A 12261-nucleotide genomic window follows, 5' to 3' on the forward strand; every position below is an offset into this window, starting at 1 on the left:
GAACTGGATCTAAGTTTTGCAGCGGTTGGTTTAAGCACTCAGTTTTCTTGATGTTGAACTTAGGCCAAACTGGGAGGCAGCTCTGGTGAAGCTGTCCACCAGACTCTGAGTGTCACCAGCACTGTGGGCAACTACAGCACTATGATCTGTAAACATTATTTCCCTCCCTAGGATCTAGGTTGTGCGTGTTTTTGCTTTGAAAAGGGGTACGGTAAACAGGTCAGCATTAGTACGAGTTTGGATGAAGATACCGTCCCCAACACCGTCAAAGGCCGCCTTTAGCATTGTTAGGTAGAGAGAGAACAGTGTCGGAGCAAGTACGCAACCTTGCTTGACAAAATCGGTGGGTGACAGCAAATACCTTGGAGATGTAGCTTCATTGATCCACATGTTCACATGTTAACATTACGTTGTGCAGTGCCCTCGCCAGATTGATAAATTCAGCAGTACATCAATACTTTCCGAACACTGTATCAAAAGCCTCAGAGAAGTCAATAAAAACGGCATACAGCGGCATATTATGCTCTTCACACTTCTCTTATAACTGTCGCAAAACAGAGGATCGATCATATCCACAGTGCCTCTACCATGCACTGCGAATACCACATCGAGTCTCAGGCACGATATGGGGACAACGTGTTCGTTCAGTCTGTTGAGGAGTATGCGAGTCCAGATATTTTCGGCTATTGAGAGAAGAGAAATACCTCGATAGTTCCCAGAGTCCTTTCTTCTTCCCTTCTTGAAGACTGGCACGATAATGCCATCTTTCCAGTCTTTTGGTAAATCTTGAGTTTCCCTGGTCTGCAAACTCAGTTTGTACAGGCTAGAGGCGAGTTTCACAGCCACAATGTTTTCAGATTTCGGAAGGTATACCACACCTTCCAAGGGCTTTACCTTCCTTTGTTGTATTGATGGCATCGAACAGTTCCTTCCTTTCAGGATGTTCATCAAAAATATCACTTTTTAACCGGCTGAGTCTTTTTAATGAAAGGTGCGTTGCATTTTGTCACCAAACTAAATTTCAGGGATACTCAAAAATGTAGTTGTTTTTGGGTAGCCTCCTAGGATCTGTTCGCCTCTGCTCGCAAAGCAGGCTCCCGCGCCAACGGCGACCGGCGTTCACAGATTGACGAACAAATAAGTTCAACGGTCCTTTTTAAACCAAAATTTGGACCCCCCCCCCCAAAAAAAAAATAAAAATAAAAAAATCAAGAATTCCTGGATCCACCCCTGTAGAGAAATCACGTTTTTTTGTTTTCGGTTATACCATTGTGCTTCAACAGAGAGGAGAATACAGCAGAATGGTGAATAATGATCGCTAACAACGGAAACAATATTCCCACTGGTGATATTATAATCAAATCTATTTAATAGGATAATTTCAATATATATATAATTAACGTAGCTGAATTATTATGGAAACTGGTTGGTTTTATCAATTGTCGAAATAAAGAAAAGCTTTGTAATGAAAGTAGAAAATTATGCGCATACGGATTGCATTTTTCGACACCGAGTAGGTTTATGTTGAAGTCACCCATGATGAGGATCGATTACCTTGAGGCGAAAAGCGCTTCTTATTTAAACTAAGTTGAAGATAAACAAAAAGTAAATCTTTATACAATTTTCCATTCCCCTAACATGTTTCATTTCTAAAATACAGCAATTTGAACTTCCGAGTTTCACAGTGCGTGACATCAAAATAAGAATGCTGTCTCGTTGAAAAAAAGTCTCTCCTCTTGATTTTCAGCAGTTCAAGTATTAGAAGATATGTTTATGCGTACGTTTGTTAGTTCTCGACTGAAAAGAGAGAGCTTTTAAAGAAAAAGTGAACTCCAGATGTTTTTGTTGATTTCTGGCGGCCATATTGGTGCACCCAAACGGTACACCAATATGTCGTCTCGATACAAAGCTCTACAAAAGTGATTGAAACGTTTCGGCAAATAACTCAGAAACTATGGGCCACAAAGACCTGAGACTTGGACAAATTGTTTATATATTAAGTCTTTTATAACACTTCATTTTCTTAGCTTCTTCCACCGGAGGGTTTCTAATTTAATTCTTTGTTGCGTGACAGTGAAAACGATCTATACTCAATATACTCATTTAGTCGCACAAGTGTCCTCGACACAACACTACATTATTGAGCTTATTTCAGGGGCACCCAACGATGACTTTACTAATACGCTGAAAGCACTTTTTAGGCTACAGAGAGTACTTTTAGATTCCTATTGATACTTTCTATAGCAAGCTGCGCTATATAATTGTCACCTATCTGTTCGGTCATCCGCGAGGAACTTGAGTCTTTTCGAAATTACAAGGGCTTCAGAATTATTTTCCCGAAAGTTTTAGATGCAATTTATCGTTTTACGAATGTCAGAATTTTTCTGATTCCTATCTCAATCACATTTTTGAATCGGAAGATTTTAGGTCTCCCATAAACATTATTTGGGGAGTGAAATGTGGAAAATTAAGCTTCAGAAATTTACTAGATAAGTTTCGAAAATTGTAGAACAATGGAACATTCATGTCATCTAGACATTTGTAGCCGTCCTCAAGCAATAGAAATTTCTAGGCAACATTTGCTTCTGTGAACAAATATTTTACAGAAAACAGTCGCTGGCCTTTGGCCATGGGTGCCTCTGTTAGCTGGCCTTAATTTCTAAATATCAACGGAAATTCCACTTCCATATAGCAATATCTCTGTTTGGTCTAAACAAAAGGTCAAAAAGCATTTTGACGGAGAAACAATACAAAAAGGCCATTTTATGCTAAGTGCATCATATCTTCTCAACTGTGCGATAGCTGGTTCCTTTTTTTTTTAGGACAGGACATATTTGAATAAGAAACAGAAAAAGCAAACTAAAGATATGCCTACTTCGACGTACATTACCCTGGTAATAATCTACACTCTGGAATCAGTCCTTATCGCCTTCGGAAACGCATTCCTGATCTTTGTTTTCTGGACCGAGAGATCCCGCCTAAAACGAACTTATTTTCTTTTGATCAACCTCGCAGTCGCCGATTTACTTGTGGGGATTACGGAATTTATAATCATTGGAACTGCTAAATCTCATAAGAAGGGGAGGGTTACGGTTTTTTGATGCGGAGCCGAGCAAACCCGATAGCGGCTTTTATACTTCTCTTTTCGGGTACGTCCGTTTATTTTCCTGCGCTTATCTCCATGGAACGTGCTTTCGCTGTCTTATGGCCAATCCGCCATCGCATCACAAACAGTCGACTTTACAACTGTAGCATCGTTATTGTTTGGACTGTCGGCCTTGCTTTATTTGGTTATACCTTATTATCCTTCCATTATTCAGATTTTGTGGGGGACTATGTTTTCCTCACTTTTAGGACATTCCTTCGTATTTCCTTTTTGATAATCTGTGTAAGTTACCTAAGAATACGCACTCGATTGCGAGCACCACCACGCGCGGATCTAGACAATCACAGGCATCGATCAAGGGAGCACAGTTTACGATTTTCAAAAACAGTTTTTATAGCAATTGCTTCATCGCTTGCGTTTTGGATGCCTGCTTTTGTTGTCTACTCAACGAGAGAATTTTGTCAGCGATGCTTTACACCACTGGTGTTTTGGCTCGTGGATGCCATGTATCTGGTAAATTCTATGGTGAATCCTCTCGTGTACAGTTTCAGAATGCAAATTTTTAAAGACGCTTTACACGAATTCTGGAGAAAAAGACAACAGAACGTAAGAGCGGTAGTTCAGCAAAATAGTCTGGGCTTTGGTCTAGAAGGTTTTTTTACTTCAAAACTTTCGACAATGATTTGAACTACCCGTAATGGAGTAATAACGCTCTGATTGTATAGCATTGGGGATGAGGTAAAAGCTTTGTTAGAGCAGATAACCCTAAAGAGTACTCTTCTAAAAGGACAGAACATTCTTGCATCGAAATGTTTCATTTATGCGACTGATTTTCGTGTGTTATAATATAATGCTTTGGAATATAACTAATATTGTTAATTGTCTTCGATATTTGGTGGCTTCTTAAATACTTTTCTCTACCGCTACCTATTCAGAATCAATGTTACGGCTCTTTATCTCAAAATCATTGATACGGCTTGCAATGAACCGTGGTGTGGCTCGTGGGTGACATCCGGGCAAATTCTATGGTGAATCCTCTCGTTAACAGTTTCGGAATGCAAATTTTCAAAGACAAACAAAACAAATCCCGGAGAAAAAGACGAAAAACATAAAACCAGTTCAGCAATATAATTTGGGCTTTGGTCTGAAAGATTCTTTTACTCCAACAATTTCGATTCGAAAGATTTTACTTGCCTAAAGTAGAGTATTAACCGTGAATGTATATTATAACTGATCAAATATTAAAAGCTGTGTTGACTTGACGCGGTCAATAATGCCTTTGAATTAAGTTAAGAAAATCCGATTGCTCAAGTGACTAAATGAAAAGAAAATACTAGAGAAATATGCCAGAAAAACCACCTTAGGTTGAAACATCCGCCTTTTTTTTAGTCTTCCTGCAGCCAGAAAGTAAATGCTATCATAGTGAGAAACTCAACCGGGCAGAAATGAAAGGAGATTGTGTCTTTGCTTGTCATCTGACTAAACACGTGATCGTTCAATTTGTGATTTCCAAGAATCATCACAATCTACAATGAAAGGGCTTTATCCACGGACGCTTTCCTCTGGCATTTTCTCAAAGGTTTTTTCAATTTTTTTTCGTGATCTCCTATTACTAGAAATCGTTTAAGATCAAGCATAAAAGGGGATTGAACAGGTTGTTATTCAACACAGTCTCCTGAGGAAAGCCCTCGCTCAGGTATATGGGCCCAAAGGTATGGAGTTCTGTTCCTAGTAACGTGAAAAAAGCTTCCACGTTTTCCTCCTTCAAATATAACATCAGAAAAGTGGATCTTAGCATGCTATTAGATGACAATAACTGCTCTAACTGCTCTCTTTGCACTTCTTAATCTTTTATTTCTTATTTTTTATAAGATAATGGATACATTTGTACATATTGTATATAGTCCTCTCGAATATCTCACTTGTTTATACTGTACATAGTTTTTCTTAATTTTAATTAATTTATTAATTGATTTATTCTTTTTTAATTTATTTTAGTGTCCCCACCTGGTGGTTATACACCGCTATTACAGTTTTGACACTTTAATAAAGGTATCATAACCCCTCATCCCTTAAAAGGCTGTGAATCACCTTGCTATTTCACTTTAATATAAACTTTAGACAAGGAATCAAGGATCCAGGGATATAAGCCTTTGTCCTCCCAAGTGGTACCTACTCTCTCATTTTTGGGTCCTGGCCCATGCACTAATATAATTCAATCTTTGCATTGACGAAATGAAATTTTGATTTGCCAAAGAAATCTTAGCCTGCGAAAACACCCGTTTCTAGCGAAAAGCGAGGAGAAAAGCTAAAGAAATCTTAAAACACAGAGGGCAAGGTTATTTTGTTTTTCACGGACACCGACTTCATGCCCCAATGAATCATAGCAGTAGTATGTTATTATCGCATACGACGCAAATAATCGTGTTTACTTACACCTGCTGTTAAGAATTTGAATTTTTCAAAACCCTTGGGGCATATGCCAAAGGACGTTATCCCCTTTAATTCCTATAAATTTTAATTAGCTACTTCCGAGTTCCAAAAACCCTTACTTTCAAAATGAGGCCAAGTGCACAACCTTTCTTGTGGAAATGAGTTTTATTTGCATGAGAATGAAAAATCATTTCCATATCAAAGGCTGAGCACTTAACCTCGTTGTGATACAGAGGCCCGGGGGAACTCGGTAATGGCCTATTGATTCAGGTGCGACATCTCAGATTAATCGAATATCCTCGACACAACGCAGCTATTTGAAGCTTATCGAACTAAAGATCAGCGGCACCTGTATTTCCATGGTTTTCCTTATTAGTCTACGTCTACATAGAAATAATGGTTTGACGAAGGCCATTTATATCCTGAGTGCATCATATCTTTTCAATTGTGCGAGAGTTGTTTCGCGACTGCTGGGATAAATTGACAACAGAACGAGCAGGGACATGCCTACTTCAACGTACATTACCCTCGTGGTCATCTACACAGTACAAGGAATCATTATCATCGTTGGAAACGCGTTTACTATCTTCGTCTTTTGGACCCAGAGATCCCGCCTAACACGTATTTATTTCCTTCTGGTCAACCTCGCAGTCGCTGATTTTCTTGTGGGGATTACAGAACTCATTGTCATAGGAACCGTGAAATTTCAAGATATTGGAGAGGGTTACGCAGGCGGTGTATTAAGGCAGCGCCGATCAAATCCCTCAGCGTCATTTGTTATGCTTTTTTCGAATTCGTCCGTTTATTTTCTCGCCCTTGTCTCCTTGGAACGTGCTTTCGCCGTCTTGCGGCCAATCCGTCATCGCATTACAAACAGTCGGGTTTACATCTATAGCATCGTTATTGTTTGGGTCGTCGGCCTTGTTTTCTTTGGTTTTACCGTATTATCCTTCCATTTGTCAGAAGTAAAGGGGGAATATGTTTTTGTCGCGAGTAGGATATGCTTTCTTATTCCCATCTTGATAATTTGTACAAGTTACCTTAGCATACGTACTCGATTGCGCGCAACATCATCGTCCACGATAGGCAATCATAAGCACGGATCAAGGGAGCACAATTTACGCCTTGCAAAAACACTTTATATCACAATTGCTTCATCGCTTGTGTTTTGGATGCCTGGTTTTGTCATCTACTCAACGAAAGGGTTCTGTTCTGGATGCCTTTCTACACCACAGGTTTTTTGGCTCGTGGATGCCATGCATATGGCAAATTCTATGGTGAACCCTCTCGTCTACAGTTTGAGAATGCAAATTTTCAAAGACGCTTTAAACAAATTCCGGGGAAAAAGACGACAGAACGTAAGACCAGTTGGGCAAAATAGTCTGTGCTTTCGTCTGGAAGGTTCGTTTACGCAACACTTTCGACGACAATGATTTTACCTGCCAAAAACAGAGTTATAACGCTGTCTGTACGTTACAGTTAAGTAAAAGCCGTGTTGACGAGGTCATTATTTGTAAAGCGAAACCTTTTGAAAGAGTTTCGCTAAATGCGAAAATCTCTTGGTAAAACACATAATTATACGCGAGTGATTTTCGTGTGGTCCACCTCCAACATGGTTCAAAAATAATAGTTATATAATATGAGATTCGTTCATCCCTAATCACCTGTTGTAACCACTTGGTGGCTTAAAGGATGCATTTGAATCACAGGCTTTCAGATTGTGAACCATTTGAAGGATTAAAGTGGGAGAAGATACGGTTTCTAACATTTAATTTGTTTTGTAAAATACTCTTGTTTTGAATAGCCTCAAACGTAATAAAATATATCAGCTGTATGTAGGTTTGTTTGTTTGTTTCAAGAAAATTAAGGAATATTAGTTCTAAAACTTACTGGAAAACGTAAGTATCAACTAAACGACTTGGCATTGAGTCTAGAAGCGAAGCACATAGCTTGAAAGGAACCTAGAGTCAGTTTCATGAAGCGAGATAAAGATAATATTCTATGCTGTTAAATTTCAGCGCTGTTGACTTATTAAAGAAATTATTGCTATAAATCAGCTTGAGTCCTAAGTAAAAAGGAATAGGTTACATTTTTCCTAATTCCAAACAGTAATCAATTACAGAAAAAAACGTATTCTTCAGCACCAACAATTTGTTGAAAGTTGAGCAGAGCTTTCGGAACCCATCCGGATACCCTTTATCAGTTTGATGGCGTTTGCTGTTATTCGCAGCCCAGTTTTGATGAGGATGCAAAATTGTTCCATTTTCTTCTACTAACCTTTTAAAAAATTGTTGGTTTTGAAGAATATTTTTCTCTTAGACTAATTCTACGTCTCAACATCAGAATCTTGACGCTGTCAGTAATCAAATTACTTCAAAAACGATCTTTGCGATATTTGTGGCATTAGAATGAATATTAACTTTTTGGTTTCACTACTTACTAGTAATATTTCAAATAATAGTTAATCCATTTTTTCTTAGAAAAGGATGCAATAAGTCTTCATTTGCAGTTATAAACTCCCGGCCTGATGGTACTCATTGGCCAAGCACTTCAAACAGTTGTAAACGACGGATGAATAAACCCAAAATGCGTTTATAAAAACACAGAGATCCCCGTAAAACTTCAAAAAAATATTTCACAGTTTATCAATTTAAAATATACCACTTTCAAAAACGAAATTACTATGAACGGGAAAAAGCTACACGGTGTTCCATATTTCGACATCCTTTAATGATGAAAAACAAAGAAAATGACACTATCTTTTTCATCAATACAGAAAAATAGTAATTTCCACTTGAAAGGAAATGAATGGAATAAAATATAAATCATTCCATGGGTAGGTTTTTAATGAGCCAAAAAAATCTTACGGCACAGAAATCAAGTTCATATTTCGTTTTAAAGTTCTCCAGTCGTAATTTCATTTCATATCTACTATTCGTTCTTGAATCACTCGTCTCTCTTTTATATACCAATAATAGATAACCCTCTATGTCCAAAGAAAGGACAGTCGAAATGTACAGTCTTTGCTTTAGATGCGAATGAGACGTTGTGAAACCGGCTTAGCCCTCAGGGGCAGATATAAATCGGCGTTTTATCCTTAATACTGCTTCTTCGTGGACATCCGGCAAACGACTCATCCATTAGCAATTATTGGTGTTGCTCTCGTATGATAAGAAGAATTAGGCAGATTGAGAAGGGGGTCATCGTATTCGATCTGCTATATTTCCGACTTCAACAAAACATGCCTAACTCCATCTATGTACGTATACTAACTATATATACAATTTCCATGTTTAGTTAAGGTAAAAAAAGCACTGCAAAAACCGTGTACGAACAATCTTACTCAACGTCGGATCCATCTTCACTGCCTTACTCCTCTAGTCTGTAGTCTAAGATTATGAAGGGATGTTCATTCTGACGAAGAATGAATAACAGTACTTGAATTGAAGCTTATTGAGCTCTACTTATTCGTATGAACGGAACTTTTATCTTAATTATTTTTTACAAAGAAATTATATTTCCGCTTGGCAGATCTTTTTTTCCATTAGACAAAGTGAGTTACTGGAGTGGGAGAGCTTTACAAATCATGCTGTATTGCAGTAATTTGGTTTAAGTCAAAAAAGCACTATGCGCCACAAATTAAAAGGCCAAAATTGATAAATGGAAAATAAGGGAAGCAAATGGGAAAAAAAATGCTGCTAAGTCTAGACTGGAATTGAATCTTTGTTGAACTTGAGGCAAACAAATCAAATGGTCAACATGTTTTACTTTAACTAATTTTTTGTCGTGTTATAAAATGAATATAGAACTTTTTGGGTTAGTTATTTAATCAACCGCGGTAGCAAAACATAATGCAATACTAATAATGCCTTAAGCTTTAATAAAAAGTTGGTACATCAGCATTTGGCATGGGCTTTGTAAATAAGTAATTTGAAAGGAGGCAGATAAATACAAACAATTTACAGCGGCACCCAACGTCAATTTTCGGAAAATATCTGTTCGGAAGACGATTCTAGATGTAGAATTTTTGGAACATTTTTTGTAAAATTTCTTGCTTGCCTACCTCTCCTAGGAGTTTTTGAACATCTAAACATTGATACAATTGCCCATTTTTAACCTTTTTTTACCCTAAAAAGCTCACCTAGAATTTTCGGGAGCCTTTTTTCTGGCTGAAATTTTCCAAAAGGTAAGTTTTGATCCCTATAATTTTCGGATCTTTAGACTTTCAGCTAGGAAATCCGAAGGTTTAAAAACTAAAATACGTTTAACAATGCTATGTTTAAGGGGTTTTGATAGAGAATATTACACGGTGGCGAGAAGATATGAATTTTATGTTCGAGTGGCAAGAACAATATCTCACGAGTGAGCGCAGCTCACTCGTGAGATATTGCTCTTGCCACGAGAACATAAAATTCATATCTTCGAGCTAACGTGTAATATTCTTTTTATTACATAAACATACTGATGACGGCGTTTTTGATTTTCCAAAGATTTCCGACCACCTTCCGAAGATTTCCGAAGATTTTTTAAATTGTCCCGAAGACCAGACGAACGTTCCCGAACATTTTCTGAGAATTTCCGAAAATTTCCGAAAATGTCCGAAGATTTCCGAAGATTGCCGAGCACTTTCGAGGAAGACCCGAAGATGTTTCGATGATACACTAACGAATTTAAGTACAATTTAAGAGACAAACCTGATGGCAGTGAAATTATCGATATCTTCACATGTAAAAATATCGTATTTTTACGTGTGTTAAGATACCACATTTCTCGGTGGTAGAAATCCTTGTAAAACACTGCAGTTTATATAATAAAACTATATTCTCGTCGAGTGCCCCTGAATTTATAGCACTGTTATCAGTAAGTGTTGCAGTGACAACCACATTTTGGATTTTTTGAAATAACTTTGATGAGATGAGTCCTCAGAGTTTTCCTTCCCGACAATCACAAAAATGTCTTACATTTCTCTCTTTCTCTCCCTTAAATTTTAATAAAAATATGGACACTAAAAATATCAATTTTATATAGAACGAAATATGTATAATTACCTCTGAAAAAACATCAGCAGAATAAATCGATTATACTGCACAAAAGGAAACTTAAGACACATTTTTTTTTATGACATGCCAATTTCATTTTGAATTTTTTTGTATATAATTGCTTTTTCATTGCCAACCGTTTTCGTCTTCGCAAATTAAAAGTGACATAATGCCCAGTAATTCACATTAGATGCAAATAAATAAGCGTCTCTGTTTACACTGCTGTTAAGGAAATGTCGTATAAAAAGCTTAGTGTATAATGAACGGACGAACGCCAGTCTACCTTCAGTATTACCTCTACATATATGCATGTTAATTTAGTCATTTCGTTAATAACTCAGCTAAGCATCAAGTATCTTCGACTTGATTCGACTCAGCAATACTAATTCTGAACCATACTGAGTTTTACAAAGATTAGCTGACCGACTCCTTACTGCCTTCATGTAGAAATAGTTTGGTCTACAAGAAAACAGGGTATTTTATACAGAGAAATGATATAAAAACGATATTTTCTTGTGATTGGTAAGTACAACGTACCGGCCTTTTTAACTGTGCACAAGTTGTTCCGAATTAAGGGCGAAGCAACTGGTTGCTGAACGAGGAAAGACATCGCTTCATCGACGTCCATTTCCTTCGTGCTCATCTCCGCGCAAACATGCAAACACGTTTACAATTTTCGTATTCTGGAATAAAAGATCCCGCATAAAACGAACTTATTTTCTTTTGATCAACCTCGCAATTGCAGCTTTGCTTGTAGGGATTACAGAACTAACAGTGTTGGGAGCGTTTAAATCTGAGGTCATGCTAGAAAGTGACATAGGTCACTCTCTACCAGAAGACACCAGCGTGGTTTCTGGCGCGGTAACGACCAGCTTCATGAGGGTATAAGGGTCTCTAATCTTTGGTTAGGAATCCTTCTAGTGATATGGTGCCCTATTCGTGGATCCTGAACTGCTTAGCGATGGTTGGAACGGCCAAGAATATCATCAACATGGCAGTCAGTCGGTTCGACTAAGACTGTACTAGGTTTCAGCAAAGTGTTATAAGTCTAATCCAGATGGGTATGTCGTTGGCACTCTCCTACCATCGGTTGAGATTGATGTCTCTCCATTTCATGTTTTTCTTCAATTACAACAACTGTGAACCTTAATCTAGGCCTCCCTTGATTACCCATTACCAAACAGAGTTGACAGCTGCATATTTTGTAGCAGCTAACAGCTACTTTGGTGTTATTATTCATCCTATGCACGTGACCCAGCCGTCTTAGATTTTCCTCAATGAGAATATCAGCCATTGATAGTAGTCCTGCAAGGCAGAGACTCTCCACTTGCGTGTTCTTGTCCTTCCAGGATACGTTCCGTTCATTATTACTTTTAGATGTTCCACCACACATTTTCGCTTGGACCACGTGACTCGAAACGCTTTGGCCGGGCAGGATAATGAGGCCTTGGGACTAGGCAAAAGCTTCTTCACTTACGCTGATGCATAGTCCATGCATGTTTCAGCACCACAGAGGAGGGAAGAAAGGACAACACCTTGATAGACATTGCACTTGACTTCAATAGACACATGCCGGTTTTTCCAAAACCTGTCCTGTGGTTTTCCAAAAGCAGCACTTGCAATTGCCATCCTGTATCGTAGTTCACTTTCTTGGCTAGCATTGTTGGAAATAGTGCTTCCTAG

The sequence above is a fragment of the Porites lutea genome, chromosome 3 (genome assembly GCF_958299795.1).
Source record: "Porites lutea chromosome 3, jaPorLute2.1, whole genome shotgun sequence".
Classification (NCBI taxonomy): domain Eukaryota; kingdom Metazoa; phylum Cnidaria; class Anthozoa; order Scleractinia; family Poritidae; genus Porites; species Porites lutea.